The sequence below is a fragment of the Mixophyes fleayi genome, chromosome 5 (genome assembly GCF_038048845.1).
Source record: "Mixophyes fleayi isolate aMixFle1 chromosome 5, aMixFle1.hap1, whole genome shotgun sequence".
Classification (NCBI taxonomy): domain Eukaryota; kingdom Metazoa; phylum Chordata; class Amphibia; order Anura; family Limnodynastidae; genus Mixophyes; species Mixophyes fleayi.
Genome location: NC_134406.1, coordinates 74,479,145 through 74,491,863, shown reverse-complemented (window position 1 = coordinate 74,491,863; position 12,719 = coordinate 74,479,145).

The window sequence follows — 12,719 nt, the reverse complement described above, 5'->3', positions numbered from 1 at the left end:
TCCTCCTCTCCTCCTCTCCTCCTAGGTTCGCGCATACGCAGAGTGTCCCGTCCGAGAGAAGCAAATGTTTTCAATGCTGGAAAACAGTGCAGCATGGTGGCTAAGTGGTTAGCACTTCTGCCTCACAGCGCTGGGCTCATGAGTTCAATTCCTGTCCATGGCCTTATCTGTGTGGAGTTTGTATGTTCTCCCCGTGTTTGCGTGGGTTTCCTCCGGATGCTCCGGTTTCCTCCCACACTCCAAAAAACATACTAGTAGGTTAATTGGCTGCTATCAAAATTGACCCTAGTCTGTGTGTGTGTGTGTGTGTGTGCGTGTGTGTGTGTGTTAGGGAATTTAGACTGTAAGCTCCAATGGGGCAGGGACTGATGTGAGTGATTTCTCTGTACAGCGCTGCGGAATCAGTGGCGCTATATAAATAAATGGTGATCATGATGATGAATAGCAAGTGGCGAAAGGCAAAACTGGAGTTTAGTCATCGGCGGGACAGTCTCTTATCGGATGCAATGTCTCAGCATGACGATAATGATAAATAACTCAAAAAAAGCATTTCTTATTGCAGTGAACAGCTGCGTTGAGATGCTACTTAACAGGCAAAATATGCAGTCCTTCATATATAGGCCCCTAATTGTTATGTTCAGCAGAAAATCAATTAGTTGTGTGAGATATAAGTTTGAGAACTATGAAGTAAATGAGCTATGAACTATGAAGTAACTATGAGCAACTGTAAAGACTAGGGGGTATATTTACTAAACTGCCAGTTTGAAAAAGTGAAGATGCTGCCTACAGCAACCAATCAGATTCTAGCTGTCATTTTGTAGAATGCACTAAATAAATGAAAGCTAGAATCTGATTGGTTGTTATAGGCAACATCTCCACTTATTCAAGCCCGTAGTTTAGTAAATAAACCCCTAGTTCTTTTATATTCTGCTCTATGGTGGGATCAACAAGGCTACTGAATGTTCTTTGTGGTCTGGCTAGTGTATGGTGCAGTGCTAAGGATGGCAGAGCTAACTCCAATTATGTAAATCTAGCCTTGCTCAGAGGTAATTTCCAGAGAGTGTATAACAGAGAAGTGTAATTGTATAAGCCTGTACATGTGTTTATTAGTAGGAATTTTAGTAAAAATCTAAATAAACTTCCATTATGTTTATAGATATATAAACACAAAAAGATAAACTTGCACCAGCTCGAGAACAAACCATCTATGCTAATCCACAAGGATCTTAAGATCCTTGAGAATCACCATATACATGTAACTGCATGTAAAGATGTGAACACGCTGACATGCTAGTAAACATATCATCATGCTGTTGGTATGCCAGTCATCATCATAAACAATAAAAGATGAAGATTGGATCTAAATGTAGTCTTTAAAAAAATGTTTTTAAACAAACTGGGGAACATAGTAAAAGTCCTTATGTAAAGCCCCAGGAAAATGTTCTTTGTACAGACCAAAACTTTTTATCCGATTGTATAAAGAGGAGGAACCCTGCAGTGTTTGTCCCCTTGGTTCCTGTAGGCTTGCTGAGTCTTTCATAATGTACATTTAAGTGCTTGTTGCATCTGAAGTAAGTAAATTAGCATGGAGAGCTGAAATTGCAGGCAGCAAGCACTCAGACACAGTGGTTGGATATATTTGTGGTTGATTATCATGGTTAATTGGTATATAAAGGACTCTGGTTGGCAGATTGTGGAGGGAACTATTATACACAAATTCAGCTTTTGGTAATAACTGCACCCAGTTATCTTGTTGATTGTTGCCTAAACTTTGCAGATATTTTTCTAGAGTCTGATTTACTTCTGCTTGTTCAGCACACTGAAAGGGTAGACAGAAGCAGGGGCAGACCTAGACTTTTTTTGGGGGGTAATTTTGCATCGCCACACCCCTCCTGCACTCTGATTGTTTTTTCCCTGTTGGCCCCGCCCCTCCCCCGGTGATCGGACCTCTCCATCGCAATTTATTGTCATGAAAATTGCTGCTGGGGAGTGGGGTGATTGCCCCAATCGACCGCCTCTGGATCTGCCAGTGGGCAGAAGATAGATAAAGAGTGATACTGTGAGGAAAAAGTTGCCTTCTCCTCGCTCACTGCTCCATTCAGTGCTGCCGAGTACTCTCTTCGGGATGCGCACTCTCTCCTCTGTGCGATCATGTGATCACAAGTGGGGCATTTAAACTTCCGCTATAGAAGAGCCTCTCTAAGACCTGTCCAGTGTTAGAGCAACAGGTTACAATCCTAGCGTATGACTCCTGTATCCCCTCTCCTTGTGCCTTATCTCCCTGCTTTGGAATCCCTGTGTCTGACCTCTGTTTTCCCCTGGTTTCGGCTTCGGATCTCTCTTTTGTACTGCTCATTCAGGAACCTCTACCAGACCTCAGCCCTCTCTTTTGACTATGTTTTTTTTTTTTTAAACAGCTTTAGTTATAAAACACCAACACACATTTTCCACAAAGAAATGGCTGAAAAAGGCCATAGCAAATTACAATGTATAAATCCAGCAAAGACTGTGCAATTGCCCGAGCTAATACAAAGAAAAAACATAAAAAGGACGAGCAAGTTACACATACATTTAGTTGGTCTGAAATGTGCAGAAAATTGTAGTGTAATACCTCTAACAGTTGTATAAGAGTGTAAGGTTTTGTTTATGTTCCAATAAATTAGGAGGATGGGGGGTGGAAGTAGGAGGGGGATGGGGGGGGAGGGGCAATTGGAAGAGCTGAGACTTAATATGGGACTCCCAGTGGCCAACAATCCAATAGTGAGTGGACCGAAGACAATACTGATTAACACTCAGAACAAGTTATAAGAAGAGGGAAGAAATATCTTGCAGGGGGTCGTTATGAGTGTGTGAACTTGAGTAATTATCATATATAAACCAATAGCACCATATTTGGGAGAATTTATTGGATTTATTAATAAAATATGCCAATTTTTTTTCCATTGATGCCAAGAACCAGAATTTATTTAGTGTTTTTTGTCTGGAAGGAGGGTGTGTTGACTATGATTTTTAATCTCCCTGTGTACTACGCTACTGGAACGTATAGCAGACCCCGGCTATCTCCCATGACTACAGCTTAGGGTTTCCCTTTGTACTGCACCACTGAGACATGTACCAGAGCTTGGATTTTCTCTATCACGGCTTGTCTTTGTCCTGCATAGTTGTACTTTACAGTTCTCTTCTCCCACTACCGCTGCCACCCTCCTATCTTCCACGTCAGCAGGCTGATCCAAGGGTCGTGAACTGTGGATTACCGGCCACTAAGTCCAACCCGCCTTGTGCCAGTTCTTGTTGAAGACTGGGGAGTTTGTTAGATTTTGCGCCTTGGTAGATCAGTGTAAACTCTGACTGGAGGTAATTACCTGTGTGCCTAACAGACACCCCATGATTTATAGAAGACCCTTCAAAACATAGATTTGAACTGGACTCATTGGCTAGAGACAATGTCCTGTGGATATCCAGGCAGTTAGTAGATCTATTTTAGAAATATGCGAGCAGTTTGCAAAGTGGTGTATAGTTCTCAAATGGGAATGAAATGTGACTGTTTAGTTACATATTCAGACACAGAACGTTTACCTTTCCACATTACTTTTAATGGGTCAGTGGAGTATTTGCAAGGTCAAAATTGAAAGTCCCGTCTTGATTGAGCCAAGAATTGGTGCTATTGGCTGCATTTCTCACAATTGTTTCGGTTACCACCACCAATTATTCTGGATCCAAAATAGAACTTGGTATGGATGCTGTGGGTGGAGATGGCTTCTGAACAGTTGACATGGTACTGCTCTCTGCAATTTTAATATTAAGTTGACACTGCATGGTGGACATCAGGGTACTTAATTTCTGTAGAACTTGCAAGGTAAGATAATCAATGGAGGCACTGGCCATTGCTCCTGTGGAATCCATCATGGCCAGATTGTTATGTCAGGATGCTAGTGAAGCACAGGAGTAAAGATTCCAGTGTAGCTGGGAATGTCAGTAGCCAGAGCGTTGGTTAGAGAAATTCATATACAAAGTGGTGGTCTGAGAGCTGGGAAGGTAATCAGGGATAGCCAAGGTCATACACAAAGATGTGAATTAAGAGATAAACTGGATCATGGCTAAAAAGCACACTAATCTGGCAGTTAGTGCAATTGACTGCCATCTTTACATAACTATAGGATTGGTTATAGAGAGGAAGTGGGCAGTAAGCTGAACTGAGCATGATTCTGGCAAATTAATAGGGTACAAGGGCTCTAAATTAATAGTTTAGAGACCTTGCTGCTTTGTCTCTGCAGACAGCTCCACTGTTCCCAAACCCACAAGACCAGGGATCAGGTCCCATGTAGTGAATCTGCATTTTTAATCCCGGATTATACAGTGGCTACCATCTGGGTGAGTGACAAAGTGGAATGCAGGGCCAGATCCGGAGGGGGGGGGGGGTTGGATATTGGGCACACTCTTGCCTCTAGTGCAATGGGACAGTGCTTCGCTCTTGCACCCTCCATTGTACTTCTCACTGTCTGTGTAAAATCATGTCATCATCATGTCCTGAGTCAGTGAGGAGTTGCACTGAGAGTAGCAGCTGACAAAATAGAGGACAGAAGGAAAGAAAACATAAAAAAGGAGGACAGAATAAAACAAGGTAAGCAAAAAATGGTATAATGAAGGGGGACAGTGTGATGAAGAGGCAAAGTGTGTTAAAGAGGGTAATGTGATAAAGGACAGCAGTGTGATAAGGGGAGCAGTGTTAAGAGGCGCAAAGTGTGAAAAGCGCCACAGCATGATAAGGGCAAGCAGTATGTTAAGGGGGACAATGTGAAAGGGGCACAGTGTAATAAGGGTGAGCAGTGTGAGAAGGGGGACAGTGTGAAAAGGGGCACAGTGTGATAAGGGGAACAGTGTGATAGGGGGGAACAGCATGGAAATGGTCACAATGTGATGAAGGGGGAATTTTGATGAAGAGACAATTGTGTGATGAAGGGAGAACTGTGTGATGACCGGGGGACAGTGTGATGAAGTAGGGGTACTGTGTGATGAAGGAGGCATCAGTGTGATGAAGGGAGAATAGTATGATGATGGGACAGACATATCTGTTATTTGTTGCTCTTATTGTTGTGATTTTATTGTTATATAATGTTTTACTTAAAATAAAGCAAAGAACAAACATGACCGACTTGTATCCTAAAATATATTAATTTGTGTGACACATAGTGTTGTAGGGCACAGGACCTAGAGGAGTCAGGAATGGAGAGGGGGAAGAGTCAAAATGAATAGATAATCCAAACCCTTCCCCGCCTAAAAAAAAAGTCTAGAACCTCCCATGGTGGAACCTGACAGTGACACATGTAAAAAAGACATTTCCAATGTCCCCTCAGAGGTATCAGTAGAAAAACATAAGTTTAGCAGAACAGTGTTTTAGAAGAAAAATGTAAAGTTTAAATTAGTGAAGGGGATGGTCCTGAGGTGGTGATAGGCTGGACTATTTTCACCATGTTCATTTTCAGTGGATCCACAAACCTTAAAAAGTAGGTGCACCACCATTTTATCAGGTCAGATCCAAGGACCTGAAAGTAGGGGTGCACCTTAAAATGCACTTGGTGGACAAATTAAAAGACAATGCTTATCTGGATTTTCTGAGGTTTATAAATTAGCCTTATTGACTGGTTTCAGTAGAAATTCTTGGGCTGGTCATCTACTTAAGTTGGTTCCAAACTTCCCTGGATGCCTCTGTCTCATTCTTAATTTGTAACGCCTGTCTCTATCCTTCATGTGAATAAAGGAAGGAATCACAATCCAAAGATCCAGCAAAATATCTTTTTAACACTACTGATTTTTAAAAAAAAATCTAATATATACCTTAAAGAGACATTGACCTTCAAAATGTTCTGTGCTTACTTGTGCTAAACATATTTTTTTTACTATCCCTCAGTGAAGACAATAAGCAAATTCATAGGGTTGTGTCTGCCATCTCCTTAGCTGCTCTGTTATAATTTTGCACCTGCTCACGTCCCAAAATATGTAATAATCCTAAATTATGTAATAACCTGCGCCTTATGATTTCACACACATATTGTGTTGTGAAAGGGTTATCATACCACGGTTAAATTGGCAGGAGAGCAATAGGAGAAGATTAGCAGATTTACTTGCACAATTATAAAAACTAGGTGAAGGTCTTTACACTCATTTTTATACTTTACATTAGGTAAATCTAAAGTGAAACTAAAAAAAAAATAGGATTCAACTTTAAATTTAATAATCCAAATCCAGACTCATTAATAGCCCTCACACAGAGCTGTAACTATAGGATTTAGTGCCCTGTGCGAGAGAGACCACTGGTGTACTCCCCTCCTTCCATTTTGGTGGGAGTACATGCTGCCTCCAAAGGTTCACACAGCTGGAAGAGAAGTAAGGGGGGTGCCTAGCCTTTTACATGTTCTAGGCAGTTCTCCAATCCAGTACAACTCTCTCCTACCTGTTCTTGTATTTTGACTACCTGGCACTGCTGCTGGGGTATTAAGATCACTTGCTGCTTGGCTGGATCCTGTTGGGGCCCTGTTTGGAAAAGATAGTTATTAGTCACCACAAGTAAATTAAAGCAACAAGGGAACTCTAGGCCTCCCTCCTCTAACCAAACCTGACATTAAATCAAAGTGCCCATGTTTAATAATCAGGTCTTCTTCCCAATATTAAATTACTATTTTTCACATTTAAAAATAAGCATATTCCCAGCCCAGCCATTAATAGCATTCAAATTTCGCAAATAGGCCTTCTTCTACACTAACTCGGTTCTATATCGAATTAAAAGCACCTCAAATCTCCTAGTATTAATAGCCACCACCACAATCATCCCACCAGTAAATGAATAGCCCCTACCAACAAATGAAGAGCCCCACCAATAATTAATAGCCCTTATCCCCATTAAATTAATAGCCCCACCAATAAATTAATTAATTCATAGCCCCTAGCCCCTACAGCTGTTAAGCTAATAAACCATACCCCCTTTAGATGAATAGCTCCAACAATTAATTAATATCCCCAACAGTAAATTAATAGTCCCTACTCCTGTTAAGCTAATGGACCATACCACCTTTAAATAAACAGCTCCAACAATAAATTAATAACCTTCACTATTAAATTAATAGACCCTACCCCCCTTAAATTAATAGCCCCACTGATAAATTAATAGCCCATACCTCCACTAAACAAACAGCCAGTGATGATGGATGGAGAGACTCACAGTGGAGAGAGGGGTACACAGAAGGAGGTAAAGGAGAGATAGTAACTAACAGACAGAGGGAAAGGGGAGACATACATGCTGAGGGGAAGACATCAGGAAGGGAAGTAGGGAGATACAGAGATTCACAGGTTTAAGTGGAGATAGAAGGGAGGGACGAGAGACATATATGTTGAGGAGGAGACAGGAAATGGAGAGAGACATTTCCAGAGGGAGAGAGACGAAGAAACTCACATGCTGAGTATTACTAAACGAGATAGCTGGAGTACAGGCAGAAACTGGTCGATTGTCCAGGAGGCGGAATGCTTTCAGCTGAGCACTCAGCATAATCATGTAGCAACTTGCTGGGCTGGACTAGCTGGTGGACTGCTTAAGGCAGAGGAGCTTGCCGAACAGCACTATGTTGGAGGGCAGGCAAACCGGTCTCAGGGAGGAGCGTCCTGTGCTGCATAACACCCCCCGCCTCTCATACCGGTCCTGATTCTGCAGAAGACCCATGAATACCTGGGGCTGTGATTTGTATAATTACAGGCAGTTATGGTGCCTCCTTGGCTTTGTACCTAGCTAACGCTCTACCGTAACATTATCATAAACCTAAATATACCTAATTCTAATAATAACATTAACACAAGCTTACAAAATGAGCATTATACAGTGTAAAAAATCAAGTCAGGTTAACTCACTTTTCTTCAGGGGAGTAGATGATCTCAGTATCAGGCCGGCTGGTTCGGATGAAGCATATGCCCGGAGTGTTGGTGGCTAGACTAACTGCATGTTCTGTGGAGACTCCATCACTGGGGTAGAAGACTGTACAGGATGGAACAGCACGAAACATGGCAATATCTTCCAAAGCCATCTGAAAGGGTCCATCCTCACCAATATTTTAAATTCAAATCATTTTTATGGGTAAATCATTTCACAAAATAAGAAAGGTGTGTGATGATTATGTATTATTGTTGGTTTCCCTTAATAATCAGGTATGACAATGAATATTGTATGTTACCTTGTAATGTAATCTCAACGTGTGCTTTGCTAAATGACATGAGTCTGAACTTTTTATTGGCATGCAGAGGACATGACCAGCCAAGCCGAACGAACAGAGGTGAGAACTGAGGCCCTGTGAACGTAAGGACACCATAATAAATCCTTTGTGGTGGCAGAAAAGGCGTATTCATTGCTAAGTGATTAAGGTGACACCAGTCACCGACAGCTGTTCAGATTGCTGTATCTGGGACAGCTGGGCGTTCGTGACAAGGTGCTACTGTGTTATACTATGTATATATTATGTTTTCCCTTAATAATTTATAACTGCTAGTTTTGATTAAAAAATTGCTAAATTTTATTCTTGCAGGTTGTATATTGATGTGTCTTTTGCCCTCACTTAAATTTGTGCATTCCATAATGGAACATTGTCAAGCAAGTGAAGTGGGTGGTCCTGTATATTAAGTACATATGTACAGAATCAGGAGATCTAGCCCTCCCCTCGCCCACACCACCTTTAAATCCTATAAAAAGGGACGTTTTCGCAGAATTAAGGCAATATTTAAGTATCAAACTTATTAAACAATACTGTAACGCAGAAGATATTGGCGATATCTTCTGCATTCAGTACAAAAATATTCGGAAATAGATTTATTTTAACAAGTTGCGAAAAGCTTAGCATCTCTTGTCGCTGCAAATAGTGGCAATATAAGATGCAACATTTCGGGGAACAGAACGTGACCACTTAAATATGCCCCCAATAAAGGTTTTTCCTACCTTTCGGATGACAAGAAACATAAATATGTCCACTAACATTCTTTACAACTGTAACTTTATTTTGGAATATTTATGTAGAATAAACTGTATTACAGATGTAGATATTTTAAAATTAATTGTTAATAATATCTACAAAACTGCAGCTTTATGTAGGTACTAGGTGCACGATTCTTGACTACCTCCCAATAGTCTTGATTTTGGTTGGATTGTCCCAATTCTTGAACACCAAAAAGAATGGGGCCTATTTTATTTTACTAAATGTTGACAGGTATGCTCTTGCTATGGTTTTCAGCACTGGTGTTAGTATAAAAACTTGTGGTCACCATCCCTCCCCGCTAATTCCGTTATTCAACTCCCCGGATTTTCGTCCGGGTTTCCATCCTAGCTCATTTTGGCCATGGCACTCGCGGGGAGTCAACTATCTCAATCATCTAACCTCCTCCACGACCTTCCCTCAATTGTCTGACATCCAATCACGTTTTCATATTCACTCAAAACACTTTTACCAGTTTCTGCAACTTCGTCATTTTCATAGTGTTGTTAAAAACCGCCTCTCAGCTCGACCTCTCTCTACTTTCGAAGCCCTTTGCTTACTTCAGTCTTCAACTAAAGGCCTCTTTTCCACTCTCTACTCTGAGCTTGCTCCTTCCACCGAAAATCTTAGAGGCCCGCATGAAGAAGCCTGGGAGAGGGACCTTGGTGAAGAGTTATTAGATGAGGAGTGGTCTGACATATATGGGAATAATAGCCTCCAGTTCTATATGTGTCAGAATTAAAGAGAATGCTTATAAGGTGCTTTACCGATGGTACAATGTGCCCTCGCGTCTCAATAGAATTCACCCTGACTCTTCTGATCGGTGCTGCCGAGGTTGCTTCCAGGAGGGCACGTTCCTCCACATTTGGTGGTCGTGCCCAAGGTTGGCAAGTCTGTGTTCGGAAATTAAGAATTTGATTCACTCAATTCTGCAGGTGGACATTCATCTGGAGCCTAAATTCTTCCTCCTTCCCACGGTAGTTCCCTTGGCATTCCACCATCAGAATAAATTAATCCGACACATCCTCTCGGCTTCTTGTCAAATAATGGCAGATTGGCGGCAACAATCCCCTCCTTCTTTTCAATCTATAATTAATAGAATATGGCAGATCCATCGGATGGAATTTATGACCAGTATCATCCGTCAATTATCAAGGGCCTTCACCAAGATTTGGGACCCATAGCTTTCTTTTTTTTCAGGTACCTTCACCCTTTACTTAACTCAGTACTACTAAAAATCTTGGTTTAATGCCTCTTTCTTTGCAGAGCTTCTTTCACTCATCACATTGGATCTAGTCACTTCCCTCCCTCCCTTTCCTGTCTTCTTTTTCCCTTTTCCTGGTCCCCCTCTTTCTCTTTCTTCTCCTTTTCTATCCTCTTTGTACAAAAACTTTGGGTCATTCTTTATCATTTTATTTAAAAGTCCAGTCGACATGTAGAATTTTTGTATTTTTTTTGTTTTCACGTTGCCTACTGTAATCTGTTGTTTACGTGACTTTACAAAATAAAACTTCTAAAAAAAACAAAAAACTTGTGCTCACAAGGCTAGATCAACCAGACAAACAAGTATATACATTCCTAACACTAAAGCTATTGACTTAGTCACATTCCTGAAGAAAAGAAAAAAATCAGGTATTGTCTGGTGACCAGTTTTATTTGATCTCTGCTACGGAAACCTGATCACTTTATTTGCACCTTGAGGCAACCACAATTTTGTGCTTGAGACTCTGACATAATGGGGACATTAGTCTAGTAGTCACAATGCTCATTCCTTTAGGACAGTGATTCTCAACAAGGGGTTCCGGTACCCCTAGGAGTACTTGAAGTGTTCCCTGGGTGTTCTCAGAAAAAAAATCAGTAATGACTGCAGTATTGTTCTTATTGTCATGTGGATGGATCTGCTTGTGATGTGTCTCCTGTCAGGTGACCTATCAAGTCCGGCCAGGGATGCAGGAAGGGAGGAGTTAGAATTATCAGAATGGCCTGTCACTATCTGCAGAGCCACATATTTTCTGTAGCTAGGTAGGTACTTGTAGTTCTACAGTATCTAGAGATATGAAATTTTACTGTAGTAACATTGGAGTCTATTCTTCTTTGCATTAATTTCAGTGGGCTAGACAGCTTTTTGCTTAGTTTAAATATGTGTGCATCTTTACTTGAATTTTGTTCAGGGGTGGAAGGCCCAAGGACTAATGTTGCACACAGACCCACTCATTTCTTGAAATGGACCTACCTGAGGGCTGCAGATTACTGCCTCCTCCTCCTGAAGTGCATGCTTGCACTAACCAGAAAAGGCACACTTTTCAACAAGAATAAAACCATGTTTCCTATCTAGTTAATAACAATATATAAACAAAGAGAGCTTATCGCCTTTTTCTGGCTAGAATCGACAATGGATCGTTGGTTAAACAAGGAAAGAAAAATATTGGCATTGAAACACACACAAAATCAACTCCTGAATCTGATCAGCCATGTGCTGAATTGACAACTACTTTCCAAAACATCTTTATGGCCAACAAAAATATTATCTCTCAAAATGCAAGAAAATAAAATATGATGGTTACATTAAAATTGATTTTACATAATCAGGCATCAAGAGCAACCAAAATGATAGTGTTCTGTTTGTGGTGAAGCACTGCAAAACATTTGGAGGTTCCCAGTATAAAAAAGAAAATCTGTAGAGGTTTCCCAATGTAAAAAAAGGTTGGGAACCACTGCATTAGGAAAGCTCTTGTCCACTGTCATCTTTATAAAGCACAATCCTGTTACTGCCCTCTGCTGAAATATAAACAAGATATAATACGCAGTATAAATTGGAGATGTCAGGAGACCCTCAAGTTTGAATGTTTTGATTCTAAAAGCATCTTCTTGGCTTGGTTTTGGTAAAACCACTGTCATGTGTTTTGGGTTTGGATCTGGAGTACATTAAAAATTGTCAGGTATAATCATGTAATTTTGAGCTCGGTTTTTTTGTACCTATATCAGTATTTATATCATGAACTTGCATTTATAGTCATTTACAGGCTATTTTCTAATGACCACCTCACAACTGTCAATATTTTCAATGTACTTGTCTATTCTGGAATTTCCGGAGGCTCATGAATTTCAGGGAATCCTCCCGGACTCTCGGAAGAGTAGGCACACATCACCTTCCGCCCCCCCCTCCCTTCCCGGCCAGTGCACAATGTCATGAATGCAAAGTCATCTGTGTGGAGTTTGTATTTTCTCCTCTAGTTTGCGTGGGTTTCCTCCGGTGCCGTGGTCTCGTCCCACACTTCAAAAACATACTGGTATGTTAATTGGCTGCTATCAAATTGACCCTAGTCTCTCTCTTTCTGTGTGTGTATAAATTAGGGAATTTAGACTGTAAGCTGCAATGGCGCAGGGACTGATGTGAGTGAGTTCTCTGTACTGCGCTGCGGAATTAGTGGCGCTATATAAATAGCTGATGATGATGAATGTCATGAATCTCGGGATTACATGACATGGGGCAGGCCACGCCCCCTCTGGAACTTGCCAACTGACCTCCAAGGTTATAAAAGTTTTTAAAAAAATATGGCCATAAAAGTATGGGCAAAGGCTGGATAAAGTAGTGACAAAGCAGCGGATTGCGTATTTGTTAGATATATTTATCGCTCAGGTGTGCTACATATGCTGCTTTAAAACAGCTTACTAGGGTTGACATTTTATAACCAATTAATTATAAGTGAGATT